Below are 18,145 nucleotides of genomic sequence, written 5' to 3'. Positions count from 1 at the left end.
AAATAGAGTTGATAAACGGGTTAAATTTTTATTAGTATCGTGTAAAAACTCCCAGCTGCATCTTTAAAAGTTAAAGCACTGATGTCACCTTCAATATTAATATATAAAATGGTACCACCCAAATAACAGGGTTTTCGCATTCCCCACAGGTATATTGAGCTTTAAAAAGCGAACGGCGAAGCCGTGAAGCTCGGTAACATTTAAAAGCAAGGAAATGAAATCAAAATGCAAAAATTACTATCCCTGGCTAATATCAATGCGAAAGATGTTGAGTGTTTATAATTAAGCGTTAATATGATGTTTGTAGTAAATCAGTGTTTGGGACCCGCCATCGAACCCAGATTCACGAACCCGAAAAAAATTAACCCAAACTTAAATACCTTAGTCAAAAATCCGGTGCCCGTTTCTGAACCTGACCCTTTTAGAAACCTACCCTATACTTTTTCAAGAAACATTCTCAAACATCAAACTGTTTCGGGTTTGTGATTCGCGATTGAACCCAGCTACACGAACCCGGAAAATATTAACCCAAACCTAAATACCTCAACCAGAAAATCTGTACCCATTTATGAACCTGACCCGTTCAGAACCAAACCTAACCCGTAGTTTATCAAGAAACATTCTCAATCATCAAAGATTTTCGGGTTCTGGACTCGCCATCGAACCCAGATGCACGAACCCGAAAAATATTAACCCAAACCTAAATACCTTACTCAGAAAACCGGAACCCATTTTTGAACCTGACTCTCTCAGAACCTCACCCTTTACCTTTTCAAGAAACAATCTCAAACACTGAACTTTTTCGGGTTCGGGACGCGCCATCGAACCCAAATGCACGAACCCGAAAAATATTAAACCAAACCTAAATACCTTACTCAGAAAACCGGAACCCATTTTTGAACCTGACTCTCTCAGAACCTTACCCTTTACTTTTTCAAGAAACAATCTCAAACACTGAACTTTTTCGGGTTCGGGACGCGCCATCGAACACAAATGCACGAACCCGAAAAACATTAACCCAAACCTAAATACCTTACTCAGAAAACCGTTACCCATTTATGAACCTGTCCCTTTCAGAACCTGACCCTTTACTTTTTCAAGAAACATTCTCAAACGCCAAACTTTTTCGGGTTTGGGACTCGCCATCGAACCCAGATTCACGAACCCGAAAAGAATTAACCCCAACCTAAATACCTTAATCAAAAATCCGGTACCCGTATCTGAACCCGACCCTTTCAGAAACCTACCCTATACTTTTTCAAGAAACATTCTCAAACATCAAATTGTTTCGGGTTTGTGACTCGCCATCGAACCCAGCTTCACGAACCCGAAAAATATTAACCCAAACCTAAATACCTCAACCAGAAAATCGTTACCCATTTATGAACCTGACCCGTTCAGAACCCAACCCTGTACTTTTTCAAGAAACATTCTCTAACATCTAAGATTTTCGGGTTCTGGAGTCGCCCTCGAACCCAGATGCACGGGCTAGGGTTAGGGTTAGGGTTAGGGTTGGGTTAGGGTTAGGGTTAGGACTTGAATACTACTAGGGTTAGGGTTAGGGGATAATTACTACTTTCCGCCCCGCCCGGATTGATGAATTTCATGCAAAATCCGACCAGACATTCCTATTCGTTCATTGTCGAACAATGATTCTTTCTCCGTTTCTTATAAGGAAGCAAATAGCCATACTTAATTTCTGATGGTAGAAACTGAAGAATTATGTTTTTAAAAAAATAAGATAATAAATGTAAATTGTAGAAAATCCTTAAGAATATTAGTCTATTTTGGTTGAGGGGGCATTTCTACAGATTTTGGTTTTTAATTTATGTACTTACAATGTCAGTGTTTATGTTTGTTCCGTAAAATCGTGCTTCTCAGGTGAACTGAAACAGCGGTTGTCCAACAGGCTACAGACCCCTGCGAAATAATCCACTAAGTTATGGACTGGTAACAATATGAATAAAAACTACCGTATGTTAGTCTCATAAGTTTCGGCAAAGTTTTGATATTTTTTTTTATATGTTGACTCCAGGTTTTTAATGTCAAATTAAAAGAAGGCGTGGTTATAAAGCCACTTTTCATGCAAAGTTGTACATATCGCAATGTATTTTATAACGCGTGAATGTGAATTCCCGTATATATTTGCCTTAAAATTGGCGGAGTATACTTTCTACAAATAGTTTTTGCATAATTTATGGAGTACATGTAGGCCTATGGCTTGCAATGTATGTGTATGTATTTGAGCAGAGAAGTTCACTTGTTATTTTGAAAAATCGAGAGAGTGGAAAGGCGCCCGGCCAGCTAGACCAACCGCTTCGCACTGCACTTGTAACAATTAAGCACTAAAAAACTCTTTATTCTCACCCCATTAAACAGATAATAAGTAACGTTTGTTAGTCTCAAAATAACGTAAACATCGAGGAAACAAATTGAAGGCTATAAACAAGGATCAGTTGTAATATGTATAATAAAAAGAAATAGAGTTGATAAACGGGTTAAATTTTTATTAGTATCGTGTAAAAACTCCCAGCTGCATCTTTAAAAGTTAAAGCACTGATGTCACCTTCAATATTAATATATAAAATGGTACCACCCAAATAACAGGGTTTTCGCATTCCCCACAGGTATATTGAGCTTTAAAAAGCGAACGGCGAAGCCGTGAAGCTCGGTAACATTTAAAAGCAAGGAAATGAAATCAAAATGCAAAAATTACTATCCCTGGCTAATATCAATGCGAAAGATGTTGAGTGTTTATAATTAAGCGTTAATATGATGTTTGTAGTAAATCAGTGTTTGGGACCCGCCATCGAACCCAGATTCACGAACCCGAAAAAAATTAACCCAAACTTAAATACCTTAGTCAAAAATCCGGTGCCCGTTTCTGAACCTGACCCTTTTAGAAACCTACCCTATACTTTTTCAAGAAACATTCTCAAACATCAAACTGTTTCGGGTTTGTGATTCGCGATTGAACCCAGCTACACGAACCCGGAAAATATTAACCCAAACCTAAATACCTCAACCAGAAAATCTGTACCCATTTATGAACCTGACCCGTTCAGAACCAAACCTAACCCGTAGTTTATCAAGAAACATTCTCAATCATCAAAGATTTTCGGGTTCTGGACTCGCCATCGAACCCAGATGCACGAACCCGAAAAATATTAACCCAAACCTAAATACCTTACTCAGAAAACCGGAACCCATTTTTGAACCTGACTCTCTCAGAACCTCACCCTTTACCTTTTCAAGAAACAATCTCAAACACTGAACTTTTTCGGGTTCGGGACGCGCCATCGAACCCAAATGCACGAACCCGAAAAATATTAACCCAAACCTAAATACCTTACTCAGAAAACCGGAACCCATTTTTGAACCTGACTCTCTCAGAACCTTACCCTTTACTTTTTCAAGAAACAATCTCAAACACTGAACTTTTTCGGGTTCGGGACGCGCCATCGAACACAAATGCACGAACCCGAAAAACATTAACCCAAACCTAAATACCTTACTCAGAAAACCGTTACCCATTTATGAACCTGTCCCTTTCAGAACCTGACCCTTTACTTTTTCAAGAAACATTCTCAAACGCCAAACTTTTTCGGGTTTGGGACTCGCCATCGAACCCAGATTCACGAACCCGAAAAGAATTAACCCCAACCTAAATACCTTAATCAAAAATCCGGTACCCGTATCTGAACCCGACCCTTTCAGAAACCTACCCTATACTTTTTCAAGAAACATTCTCAAACATCAAATTGTTTCGGGTTTGTGACTCGCCATCGAACCCAGCTTCACGAACCCGAAAAATATTAACCCAAACCTAAATACCTCAACCAGAAAATCGTTACCCATTTATGAACCTGACCCGTTCAGAACCCAACCCTGTACTTTTTCAAGAAACATTCTCTAACATCTAAGATTTTCGGGTTCTGGAGTCGCCCTCGAACCCAGATGCACGGGCTAGGGTTAGGGTTAGGGTTAGGGTTAGGGTTAGGACTTGAATACTACTTCGCACCGCACCCGATATGGTACAAAATGCAATTTTTTTCAGAAACTAGGGTTGGGTTAGGAAATAGGGTTGGGCCTTAGGGTCCACTAAAAAGTGTCGCTTAAGGCAAAAGCACCGGCCTAGGTTTCGAAGTTGGTATTAAGGAGCGCGCCGGTTTAGGGTCTTCACAGGGTTAGTTTTCGGGTCAGGTTTATATTGTTTTATTTCCAGTTGTCGGTCACGGGTCTGTCTTTATTCGGAGCTCTTCGGTTTGATTCAAAGCAGGCGGGTGGGGGGCATACTGTATTGGCAGGTGGGTTGAAATTAAATCTACTAGGAACTGAGGTCTTGAGTTTCGTAGATTTAGCCCGAGTGTCTGGTTGTCGAGGTCTACTAATGGGCGCTGTCTTTTTTGATTTAAACGCAATTTTAGTCTTTCTTCTAGGTGTGTAGGGGACGACGCTGAAGGCCGGTGGCGCTTTAACCGACTCAGATGGTACTCTAGTGGGGGGCGTGATACTAGGTGTTCTGACCTTCGTGGTCGGCGCTGGTTTTTTCGATCTAGGCGACGGAGTCTTGGCGGGTGGGGAGGGGGTTTCTGACGGTGACGACGGGGGCGTGGCTACACAATCTGGTAAAACTTTCATGAATTCATCGATCGTGTCCTGTCTAAGTCGTTTACCGTAATTCTTTTTCGCCCAAGATAAAGAAATGGCACCTAAGTTCATCATTTGATCACGGGAAAAGTAGCTATTATAATAGAGCACTGAGTCGAGACTCCACGTTTTCTCTTGCATATAGTGGCGTCTGAGTTCATCGCGTATGTTTTTGGCCCAGGCAGCGTTGACTTTCTGTATTCGCTCGACAATTTTTTCGTTGGTACGGGCGGGTCTAATAAATTGGTTCAGTTCTTTCTCTTTTTTCTTAAAGCATGTCGAAGGTTCGGCCAAGTTTGCTAGATGATGTAAACACTGGATAAACTGATAAAAAGATCGAGTGATGACACGTTTGTCATATGCTCGCTCCTCTTCGGTTTGGGGGTCCATGTTTCATGAAAAGAAAGAAGAAATAAATGGGGTAAATAATTGAGTTCTTAAAGAAATATGCTAAATAACTCGGCTTTTTATTCCCGTCTTATTTTAGAATAAACAAGCAAAACACAGAGATTCAATTATTATTACATTCACGACTGACTTTATTTAATAATAATGATAAAAGAATGGTATTTACTAATAACAAAGAATAAAAAATGGTAAAAGGCGACAAATAAGACAAGGGTAACAACAATGGTATATAAACAAAACAAAAACTTACATATTAAATTATACGGGCTCCTTATATCCTCGACGCGTTTCGTTCTAAACTGAACTTTATCAAGAGGAACAGAAATTGTCTGATTTGAGATAGTTTTACCGGGTCTTATATATGCTTTGAATGGGGGTGGGGGGGTGATCGTAAGCTACATTTAGGGGTAAATGGTACTCAAGCCTAACATAGGGATTAAGGTGACAAGTGTTTGATCGGATTATCTGGGAAGCCGTAGATTTGGATCAGTTTATCAAAGATATCACACATGTTCTTATAAACAATGTCACATTTTAGCACCTTTAAAACAAAGCATAAAGTAATTAAATTGATGTACAACTAATCTCATAGAGTTTAAATAGATGGACAAAATATTATGTTTTAACACAATTAAAATACAAATTCTGTGGTTTTAAAATTAAACTAAAAATCAAGACGTTCTGAGGAGCCGTAAAAAAAGGAGACAATATTTTATACGAAAGTGTTTATAATTAAATATATACGGCACTATTCGGAGACTAAAAATAATAAGTGAGTGTTTATGCGAACATTAATAACAAATCTCTGCCTGGCACTCGCTGGGTTAGGAAATAGGGTTGGGCCTTAGGGTCCACTAAAAAGTGTCGCTTAAGGCAAAAGCACCGGCCTAGGTTTCGAAGTTGGTATTAAGGAGCGCGCCGGTTTAGGGTCTTCACAGGGTTAGTTTTCGGGTCAGGTTTATATTGTTTTATTTCCAGTTGTCGGTCACGGGTCTGTCTTTATTCGGAGCTCTTCGGTTTGATTCAAAGCAGGCGGGTGGGGGGCATACTGTATTGGCAGGTGGGTTGAAATTAAATCTACTAGGAACTGAGGTCTTGAGTTTCGTAGATTTAGCCCGAGTGTCTGGTTGTCGAGGTCTACTAATGGGCGCTGTCTTTTTTGATTTAAACGCAATTTTAGTCTTTCTTCTAGGTGTGTAGGGGACGACGCTGAAGGCCGGTGGCGCTTTAACCGACTCAGATGGTACTCTAGTGGGGGGCGTGATACTAGGTGTTCTGACCTTCGTGGTCGGCGCTGGTTTTTTCGATCTAGGCGACGGAGTCTTGGCGGGTGGGGAGGGGGTTTCTGACGGTGACGACGGGGGCGTGGCTACACAATCTGGTAAAACTTTCATGAATTCATCGATCGTGTCCTGTCTAAGTCGTTTACCGTAATTCTTTTTCGCCCAAGATAAAGAAATGGCACCTAAGTTCATCATTTGATCACGGGAAAAGTAGCTATTATAATAGAGCACTGAGTCGAGACTCCACGTTTTCTCTTGCATATAGTGGCGTCTGAGTTCATCGCGTATGTTTTTGGCCCAGGCAGCGTTGACTTTCTGTATTCGCTCGACAATTTTTTCGTTGGTACGGGCGGGTCTAATAAATTGGTTCAGTTCTTTCTCTTTTTTCTTAAAGCATGTCGAAGGTTCGGCCAAGTTTGCTAGATGATGTAAACACTGGATAAACTGATAAAAAGATCGAGTGATGACACGTTTGTCATATGCTCGCTCCTCTTCGGTTTGGGGGTCCATGTTTCATGAAAAGAAAGAAGAAATAAATGGGGTAAATAATTGAGTTCTTAAAGAAATATGCTAAATAACTCGGCTTTTTATTCCCGTCTTATTTTAGAATAAACAAGCAAAACACAGAGATTCAATTATTATTACATTCACGACTGACTTTATTTAATAATAATGATAAAAGAATGGTATTTACTAATAACAAAGAATAAAAAATGGTAAAAGGCGACAAATAAGACAAGGGTAACAACAATGGTATATAAACAAAACAAAAACTTACATATTAAATTATACGGGCTCCTTATATCCTCGACGCGTTTCGTTCTAAACTGAACTTTATCAAGAGGAACAGAAATTGTCTGATTTGAGATAGTTTTACCGGGTCTTATATATGCTTTGAATGGGGGTGGGGGGGTGATCGTAAGCTACATTTAGGGGTAAATGGTACTCAAGCCTAACATAGGGATTAAGGTGACAAGTGTTTGATCGGATTATCTGGGAAGCCGTAGATTTGGATCAGTTTATCAAAGATATCACACATGTTCTTATAAACAATGTCACATTTTAGCACCTTTAAAACAAAGCATAAAGTAATTAAATTGATGTACAACTAATCTCATAGAGTTTAAATAGATGGACAAAATATTATGTTTTAACACAATTAAAATACAAATTCTGTGGTTTTAAAATTAAACTAAAAATCAAGACGTTCTGAGGAGCCGTAAAAAAAGGAGACAATATTTTATACGAAAGTGTTTATAATTAAATATATACGGCACTATTCGGAGACTAAAAATAATAAGTGAGTGTTTATGCGAACATTAATAACAAATCTCTGCCTGGCACTCGCTGGGTTAGGAAATAGGGTTGGGCCTTAGGGTCCACTAAAAAGTGTCGCTTAAGGCAAAAGCACCGGCCTAGGTTTCGAAGTTGGTATTAAGGAGCGCGCCGGTTTAGGGTCTTCACAGGGTTAGTTTTCGGGTCAGGTTTATATTGTTTTATTTCCAGTTGTCGGTCACGGGTCTGTCTTTATTCGGAGCTCTTCGGTTTGATTCAAAGCAGGCGGGTGGGGGGCATACTGTATTGGCAGGTGGGTTGAAATTAAATCTACTAGGAACTGAGGTCTTGAGTTTCGTAGATTTAGCCCGAGTGTCTGGTTGTCGAGGTCTACTAATGGGCGCTGTCTTTTTTGATTTAAACGCAATTTTAGTCTTTCTTCTAGGTGTGTAGGGGACGACGCTGAAGGCCGGTGGCGCTTTAACCGACTCAGATGGTACTCTAGTGGGGGGCGTGATACTAGGTGTTCTGACCTTCGTGGTCGGCGCTGGTTTTTTCGATCTAGGCGACGGAGTCTTGGCGGGTGGGGAGGGGGTTTCTGACGGTGACGACGGGGGCGTGGCTACACAATCTGGTAAAACTTTCATGAATTCATCGATCGTGTCCTGTCTAAGTCGTTTACCGTAATTCTTTTTCGCCCAAGATAAAGAAATGGCACCTAAGTTCATCATTTGATCACGGGAAAAGTAGCTATTATAATAGAGCACTGAGTCGAGACTCCACGTTTTCTCTTGCATATAGTGGCGTCTGAGTTCATCGCGTATGTTTTTGGCCCAGGCAGCGTTGACTTTCTGTATTCGCTCGACAATTTTTTCGTTGGTACGGGCGGGTCTAATAAATTGGTTCAGTTCTTTCTCTTTTTTCTTAAAGCATGTCGAAGGTTCGGCCAAGTTTGCTAGATGATGTAAACACTGGATAAACTGATAAAAAGATCGAGTGATGACACGTTTGTCATATGCTCGCTCCTCTTCGGTTTGGGGGTCCATGTTTCATGAAAAGAAAGAAGAAATAAATGGGGTAAATAATTGAGTTCTTAAAGAAATATGCTAAATAACTCGGCTTTTTATTCCCGTCTTATTTTAGAATAAACAAGCAAAACACAGAGATTCAATTATTATTACATTCACGACTGACTTTATTTAATAATAATGATAAAAGAATGGTATTTACTAATAACAAAGAATAAAAAATGGTAAAAGGCGACAAATAAGACAAGGGTAACAACAATGGTATATAAACAAAACAAAAACTTACATATTAAATTATACGGGCTCCTTATATCCTCGACGCGTTTCGTTCTAAACTGAACTTTATCAAGAGGAACAGAAATTGTCTGATTTGAGATAGTTTTACCGGGTCTTATATATGCTTTGAATGGGGGTGGGGGGGTGATCATAAGCTACATTTAGGGGTAAATGGTACTCAAGCCTAACATAGGGATTAAGGTGACAAGTGTTTGATCGGATTATCTGGGAAGCCGTAGATTTGGATCAGTTTATCAAAGATATCACACATGTTCTTATAAACAATGTCACATTTTAGCACCTTTAAAACAAAGCATAAAGTAATTAAATTGATGTACAACTAATCTCATAGAGTTTAAATAGATGGACAAAATATTATGTTTTAACACAATTAAAATACAAATTCTGTGGTTTTAAAATTAAACTAAAAATCAAGACGTTCTGAGGAGCCGTAAAAAAAGGAGACAATATTTTATACGAAAGTGTTTATAATTAAATATATACGGCACTATTCGGAGACTAAAAATAATAAGTGAGTGTTTATGCGAACATTAATAACAAATCTCTGCCTGGCACTCGCTGGGTTAGGAAATAGGGTTGGGCCTTAGGGTCCACTAAAAAGTGTCGCTTAAGGCAAAAGCACCGGCCTAGGTTTCGAAGTTGGTATTAAGGAGCGCGCCGGTTTAGGGTCTTCACAGGGTTAGTTTTCGGGTCAGGTTTATATTGTTTTATTTCCAGTTGTCGGTCACGGGTCTGTCTTTATTCGGAGCTCTTCGGTTTGATTCAAAGCAGGCGGGTGGGGGGCATACTGTATTGGCAGGTGGGTTGAAATTAAATCTACTAGGAACTGAGGTCTTGAGTTTCGTAGATTTAGCCCGAGTGTCTGGTTGTCGAGGTCTACTAATGGGCGCTGTCTTTTTTGATTTAAACGCAATTTTAGTCTTTCTTCTAGGTGTGTAGGGGACGACGCTGAAGGCCGGTGGCGCTTTAACCGACTCAGATGGTACTCTAGTGGGGGGCGTGATACTAGGTGTTCTGACCTTCGTGGTCGGCGCTGGTTTTTTCGATCTAGGCGACGGAGTCTTGGCGGGTGGGGAGGGGGTTTCTGACGGTGACGACGGGGGCGTGGCTACACAATCTGGTAAAACTTTCATGAATTCATCGATCGTGTCCTGTCTAAGTCGTTTACCGTAATTCTTTTTCGCCCAAGATAAAGAAATGGCACCTAAGTTCATCATTTGATCACGGGAAAAGTAGCTATTATAATAGAGCACTGAGTCGAGACTCCACGTTTTCTCTTGCATATAGTGGCGTCTGAGTTCATCGCGTATGTTTTTGGCCCAGGCAGCGTTGACTTTCTGTATTCGCTCGACAATTTTTTCGTTGGTACGGGCGGGTCTAATAAATTGGTTCAGTTCTTTCTCTTTTTTCTTAAAGCATGTCGAAGGTTCGGCCAAGTTTGCTAGATGATGTAAACACTGGATAAACTGATAAAAAGATCGAGTGATGACACGTTTGTCATATGCTCGCTCCTCTTCGGTTTGGGGGTCCATGTTTCATGAAAAGAAAGAAGAAATAAATGGGGTAAATAATTGAGTTCTTAAAGAAATATGCTAAATAACTCGGCTTTTTATTCCCGTCTTATTTTAGAATAAACAAGCAAAACACAGAGATTCAATTATTATTACATTCACGACTGACTTTATTTAATAATAATGATAAAAGAATGGTATTTACTAATAACAAAGAATAAAAAATGGTAAAAGGCGACAAATAAGACAAGGGTAACAACAATGGTATATAAACAAAACAAAAACTTACATATTAAATTATACGGGCTCCTTATATCCTCGACGCGTTTCGTTCTAAACTGAACTTTATCAAGAGGAACAGAAATTGTCTGATTTGAGATAGTTTTACCGGGTCTTATATATGCTTTGAATGGGGGTGGGGGGGTGATCGTAAGCTACATTTAGGGGTAAATGGTACTCAAGCCTAACATAGGGATTAAGGTGACAAGTGTTTGATCGGATTATCTGGGAAGCCGTAGATTTGGATCAGTTTATCAAAGATATCACACATGTTCTTATAAACAATGTCACATTTTAGCACCTTTAAAACAAAGCATAAAGTAATTAAATTGATGTACAACTAATCTCATAGAGTTTAAATAGATGGACAAAATATTATGTTTTAACACAATTAAAATACAAATTCTGTGGTTTTAAAATTAAACTAAAAATCAAGACGTTCTGAGGAGCCGTAAAAAAAGGAGACAATATTTTATACGAAAGTGTTTATAATTAAATATATACGGCACTATTCGGAGACTAAAAATAATAAGTGAGTGTTTATGCGAACATTAATAACAAATCTCTGCCTGGCACTCGCTGGGTTAGGAAATAGGGTTGGGCCTTAGGGTCCACTAAAAAGTGTCGCTTAAGGCAAAAGCACCGGCCTAGGTTTCGAAGTTGGTATTAAGGAGCGCGCCGGTTTAGGGTCTTCACAGGGTTAGTTTTCGGGTCAGGTTTATATTGTTTTATTTCCAGTTGTCGGTCACGGGTCTGTCTTTATTCGGAGCTCTTCGGTTTGATTCAAAGCAGGCGGGTGGGGGGCATACTGTATTGGCAGGTGGGTTGAAATTAAATCTACTAGGAACTGAGGTCTTGAGTTTCGTAGATTTAGCCCGAGTGTCTGGTTGTCGAGGTCTACTAATGGGCGCTGTCTTTTTTGATTTAAACGCAATTTTAGTCTTTCTTCTAGGTGTGTAGGGGACGACGCTGAAGGCCGGTGGCGCTTTAACCGACTCAGATGGTACTCTAGTGGGGGGCGTGATACTAGGTGTTCTGACCTTCGTGGTCGGCGCTGGTTTTTTCGATCTAGGCGACGGAGTCTTGGCGGGTGGGGAGGGGGTTTCTGACGGTGACGACGGGGGCGTGGCTACACAATCTGGTAAAACTTTCATGAATTCATCGATCGTGTCCTGTCTAAGTCGTTTACCGTAATTCTTTTTCGCCCAAGATAAAGAAATGGCACCTAAGTTCATCATTTGATCACGGGAAAAGTAGCTATTATAATAGAGCACTGAGTCGAGACTCCACGTTTTCTCTTGCATATAGTGGCGTCTGAGTTCATCGCGTATGTTTTTGGCCCAGGCAGCGTTGACTTTCTGTATTCGCTCGACAATTTTTTCGTTGGTACGGGCGGGTCTAATAAATTGGTTCAGTTCTTTCTCTTTTTTCTTAAAGCATGTCGAAGGTTCGGCCAAGTTTGCTAGATGATGTAAACACTGGATAAACTGATAAAAAGATCGAGTGATGACACGTTTGTCATATGCTCGCTCCTCTTCGGTTTGGGGGTCCATGTTTCATGAAAAGAAAGAAGAAATAAATGGGGTAAATAATTGAGTTCTTAAAGAAATATGCTAAATAACTCGGCTTTTTATTCCCGTCTTATTTTAGAATAAACAAGCAAAACACAGAGATTCAATTATTATTACATTCACGACTGACTTTATTTAATAATAATGATAAAAGAATGGTATTTACTAATAACAAAGAATAAAAAATGGTAAAAGGCGACAAATAAGACAAGGGTAACAACAATGGTATATAAACAAAACAAAAACTTACATATTAAATTATACGGGCTCCTTATATCCTCGACGCGTTTCGTTCTAAACTGAACTTTATCAAGAGGAACAGAAATTGTCTGATTTGAGATAGTTTTACCGGGTCTTATATATGCTTTGAATGGGGGTGGGGGGGTGATCGTAAGCTACATTTAGGGGTAAATGGTACTCAAGCCTAACATAGGGATTAAGGTGACAAGTGTTTGATCGGATTATCTGGGAAGCCGTAGATTTGGATCAGTTTATCAAAGATATCACACATGTTCTTATAAACAATGTCACATTTTAGCACCTTTAAAACAAAGCATAAAGTAATTAAATTGATGTACAACTAATCTCATAGAGTTTAAATAGATGGACAAAATATTATGTTTTAACACAATTAAAATACAAATTCTGTGGTTTTAAAATTAAACTAAAAATCAAGACGTTCTGAGGAGCCGTAAAAAAAGGAGACAATATTTTATACGAAAGTGTTTATAATTAAATATATACGGCACTATTCGGAGACTAAAAATAATAAGTGAGTGTTTATGCGAACATTAATAACAAATCTCTGCCTGGCACTCGCTGGGTTAGGAAATAGGGTTGGGCCTTAGGGTCCACTAAAAAGTGTCGCTTAAGGCAAAAGCACCGGCCTAGGTTTCGAAGTTGGTATTAAGGAGCGCGCCGGTTTAGGGTCTTCACAGGGTTAGTTTTCGGGTCAGGTTTATATTGTTTTATTTCCAGTTGTCGGTCACGGGTCTGTCTTTATTCGGAGCTCTTCGGTTTGATTCAAAGCAGGCGGGTGGGGGGCATACTGTATTGGCAGGTGGGTTGAAATTAAATCTACTAGGAACTGAGGTCTTGAGTTTCGTAGATTTAGCCCGAGTGTCTGGTTGTCGAGGTCTACTAATGGGCGCTGTCTTTTTTGATTTAAACGCAATTTTAGTCTTTCTTCTAGGTGTGTAGGGGACGACGCTGAAGGCCGGTGGCGCTTTAACCGACTCAGATGGTACTCTAGTGGGGGGCGTGATACTAGGTGTTCTGACCTTCGTGGTCGGCGCTGGTTTTTTCGATCTAGGCGACGGAGTCTTGGCGGGTGGGGAGGGGGTTTCTGACGGTGACGACGGGGGCGTGGCTACACAATCTGGTAAAACTTTCATGAATTCATCGATCGTGTCCTGTCTAAGTCGTTTACCGTAATTCTTTTTCGCCCAAGATAAAGAAATGGCACCTAAGTTCATCATTTGATCACGGGAAAAGTAGCTATTATAATAGAGCACTGAGTCGAGACTCCACGTTTTCTCTTGCATATAGTGGCGTCTGAGTTCATCGCGTATGTTTTTGGCCCAGGCAGCGTTGACTTTCTGTATTCGCTCGACAATTTTTTCGTTGGTACGGGCGGGTCTAATAAATTGGTTCAGTTCTTTCTCTTTTTTCTTAAAGCATGTCGAAGGTTCGGCCAAGTTTGCTAGATGATGTAAACACTGGATAAACTGATAAAAAGATCGAGTGATGACACGTTTGTCATATGCTCGCTCCTCTTCGGTTTGGGGGTCCATGTTTCATGAAAAGAAAGAAGAAATAAATGGGGTAAATAATTGAGTTCTTAAAGAAATATGCTAAATAACTCGGCTTTTTATTCCCGTCTTATTTTAGAATAAACAAGCAAAACACAGAGATTCAATTATTATTACATTCACGACTGACTTTATTTAATAATAATGATAAAAGAATGGTATTTACTAATAACAAAGAATAAAAAATGGTAAAAGGCGACAAATAAGACAAGGGTAACAACAATGGTATATAAACAAAACAAAAACTTACATATTAAATTATACGGGCTCCTTATATCCTCGACGCGTTTCGTTCTAAACTGAACTTTATCAAGAGGAACAGAAATTGTCTGATTTGAGATAGTTTTACCGGGTCTTATATATGCTTTGAATGGGGGTGGGGGGGTGATCGTAAGCTACATTTAGGGGTAAATGGTACTCAAGCCTAACATAGGGATTAAGGTGACAAGTGTTTGATCGGATTATCTGGGAAGCCGTAGATTTGGATCAGTTTATCAAAGATATCACACATGTTCTTATAAACAATGTCACATTTTAGCACCTTTAAAACAAAGCATAAAGTAATTAAATTGATGTACAACTAATCTCATAGAGTTTAAATAGATGGACAAAATATTATGTTTTAACACAATTAAAATACAAATTCTGTGGTTTTAAAATTAAACTAAAAATCAAGACGTTCTGAGGAGCCGTAAAAAAAGGAGACAATATTTTATACGAAAGTGTTTATAATTAAATATATACGGCACTATTCGGAGACTAAAAATAATAAGTGAGTGTTTATGCGAACATTAATAACAAATCTCTGCCTGGCACTCGCTGGGTTAGGAAATAGGGTTGGGCCTTAGGGTCCACTAAAAAGTGTCGCTTAAGGCAAAAGCACCGGCCTAGGTTTCGAAGTTGGTATTAAGGAGCGCGCCGGTTTAGGGTCTTCACAGGGTTAGTTTTCGGGTCAGGTTTATATTGTTTTATTTCCAGTTGTCGGTCACGGGTCTGTCTTTATTCGGAGCTCTTCGGTTTGATTCAAAGCAGGCGGGTGGGGGGCATACTGTATTGGCAGGTGGGTTGAAATTAAATCTACTAGGAACTGAGGTCTTGAGTTTCGTAGATTTAGCCCGAGTGTCTGGTTGTCGAGGTCTACTAATGGGCGCTGTCTTTTTTGATTTAAACGCAATTTTAGTCTTTCTTCTAGGTGTGTAGGGGACGACGCTGAAGGCCGGTGGCGCTTTAACCGACTCAGATGGTACTCTAGTGGGGGGCGTGATACTAGGTGTTCTGACCTTCGTGGTCGGCGCTGGTTTTTTCGATCTAGGCGACGGAGTCTTGGCGGGTGGGGAGGGGGTTTCTGACGGTGACGACGGGGGCGTGGCTACACAATCTGGTAAAACTTTCATGAATTCATCGATCGTGTCCTGTCTAAGTCGTTTACCGTAATTCTTTTTCGCCCAAGATAAAGAAATGGCACCTAAGTTCATCATTTGATCACGGGAAAAGTAGCTATTATAATAGAGCACTGAGTCGAGACTCCACGTTTTCTCTTGCATATAGTGGCGTCTGAGTTCATCGCGTATGTTTTTGGCCCAGGCAGCGTTGACTTTCTGTATTCGCTCGACAATTTTTTCGTTGGTACGGGCGGGTCTAATAAATTGGTTCAGTTCTTTCTCTTTTTTCTTAAAGCATGTCGAAGGTTCGGCCAAGTTTGCTAGATGATGTAAACACTGGATAAACTGATAAAAAGATCGAGTGATGACACGTTTGTCATATGCTCGCTCCTCTTCGGTTTGGGGGTCCATGTTTCATGAAAAGAAAGAAGAAATAAATGGGGTAAATAATTGAGTTCTTAAAGAAATATGCTAAATAACTCGGCTTTTTATTCCCGTCTTATTTTAGAATAAACAAGCAAAACACAGAGATTCAATTATTATTACATTCACGACTGACTTTATTTAATAATAATGATAAAAGAATGGTATTTACTAATAACAAAGAATAAAAAATGGTAAAAGGCGACAAATAAGACAAGGGTAACAACAATGGTATATAAACAAAACAAAAACTTACATATTAAATTATACGGGCTCCTTATATCCTCGACGCGTTTCGTTCTAAACTGAACTTTATCAAGAGGAACAGAAATTGTCTGATTTGAGATAGTTTTACCGGGTCTTATATATGCTTTGAATGGGGGTGGGGGGGTGATCGTAAGCTACATTTAGGGGTAAATGGTACTCAAGCCTAACATAGGGATTAAGGTGACAAGTGTTTGATCGGATTATCTGGGAAGCCGTAGATTTGGATCAGTTTATCAAAGATATCACACATGTTCTTATAAACAATGTCACATTTTAGCACCTTTAAAACAAAGCATAAAGTAATTAAATTGATGTACAACTAATCTCATAGAGTTTAAATAGATGGACAAAATATTATGTTTTAACACAATTAAAATACAAATTCTGTGGTTTTAAAATTAAACTAAAAATCAAGACGTTCTGAGGAGCCGTAAAAAAAGGAGACAATATTTTATACGAAAGTGTTTATAATTAAATATATACGGCACTATTCGGAGACTAAAAATAATAAGTGAGTGTTTATGCGAACATTAATAACAAATCTCTGCCTGGCACTCGCTGGGTTAGGAAATAGGGTTGGGCCTTAGGGTCCACTAAAAAGTGTCGCTTAAGGCAAAAGCACCGGCCTAGGTTTCGAAGTTGGTATTAAGGAGCGCGCCGGTTTAGGGTCTTCACAGGGTTAGTTTTCGGGTCAGGTTTATATTGTTTTATTTCCAGTTGTCGGTCACGGGTCTGTCTTTATTCGGAGCTCTTCGGTTTGATTCAAAGCAGGCGGGTGGGGGGCATACTGTATTGGCAGGTGGGTTGAAATTAAATCTACTAGGAACTGAGGTCTTGAGTTTCGTAGATTTAGCCCGAGTGTCTGGTTGTCGAGGTCTACTAATGGGCGCTGTCTTTTTTGATTTAAACGCAATTTTAGTCTTTCTTCTAGGTGTGTAGGGGACGACGCTGAAGGCCGGTGGCGCTTTAACCGACTCAGATGGTACTCTAGTGGGGGGCGTGATACTAGGTGTTCTGACCTTCGTGGTCGGCGCTGGTTTTTTCGATCTAGGCGACGGAGTCTTGGCGGGTGGGGAGGGGGTTTCTGACGGTGACGACGGGGGCGTGGCTACACAATCTGGTAAAACTTTCATGAATTCATCGATCGTGTCCTGTCTAAGTCGTTTACCGTAATTCTTTTTCGCCCAAGATAAAGAAATGGCACCTAAGTTCATCATTTGATCACGGGAAAAGTAGCTATTATAATAGAGCACTGAGTCGAGACTCCACGTTTTCTCTTGCATATAGTGGCGTCTGAGTTCATCGCGTATGTTTTTGGCCCAGGCAGCGTTGACTTTCTGTATTCGCTCGACAATTTTTTCGTTGGTACGGGCGGGTCTAATAAATTGGTTCAGTTCTTTCTCTTTTTTCTTAAAGCATGTCGAAGGTTCGGCCAAGTTTGCTAGATGATGTAAACACTGGATAAACTGATAAAAAGATCGAGTGATGACACGTTTGTCATATGCTCGCTCCTCTTCGGTTTGGGGGTCCATGTTTCATGAAAAGAAAGAAGAAATAAATGGGGTAAATAATTGAGTTCTTAAAGAAATATGCTAAATAACTCGGCTTTTTATTCCCGTCTTATTTTAGAATAAACAAGCAAAACACAGAGATTCAATTATTATTACATTCACGACTGACTTTATTTAATAATAATGATAAAAGAATGGTATTTACTAATAACAAAGAATAAAAAATGGTAAAAGGCGACAAATAAGACAAGGGTAACAACAATGGTATATAAACAAAACAAAAACTTACATATTAAATTATACGGGCTCCTTATATCCTCGACGCGTTTCGTTCTAAACTGAACTTTATCAAGAGGAACAGAAATTGTCTGATTTGAGATAGTTTTACCGGGTCTTATATATGCTTTGAATGGGGGTGGGGGGGTGATCGTAAGCTACATTTAGGGGTA

The sequence above is a fragment of the Patella vulgata genome, chromosome 7, assembly GCF_932274485.2.
Source record: "Patella vulgata chromosome 7, xgPatVulg1.2, whole genome shotgun sequence".
Lineage (NCBI taxonomy): Eukaryota > Metazoa > Mollusca > Gastropoda > Patellidae > Patella > Patella vulgata.
This window is presented reverse-complemented; position numbering follows the sequence as displayed.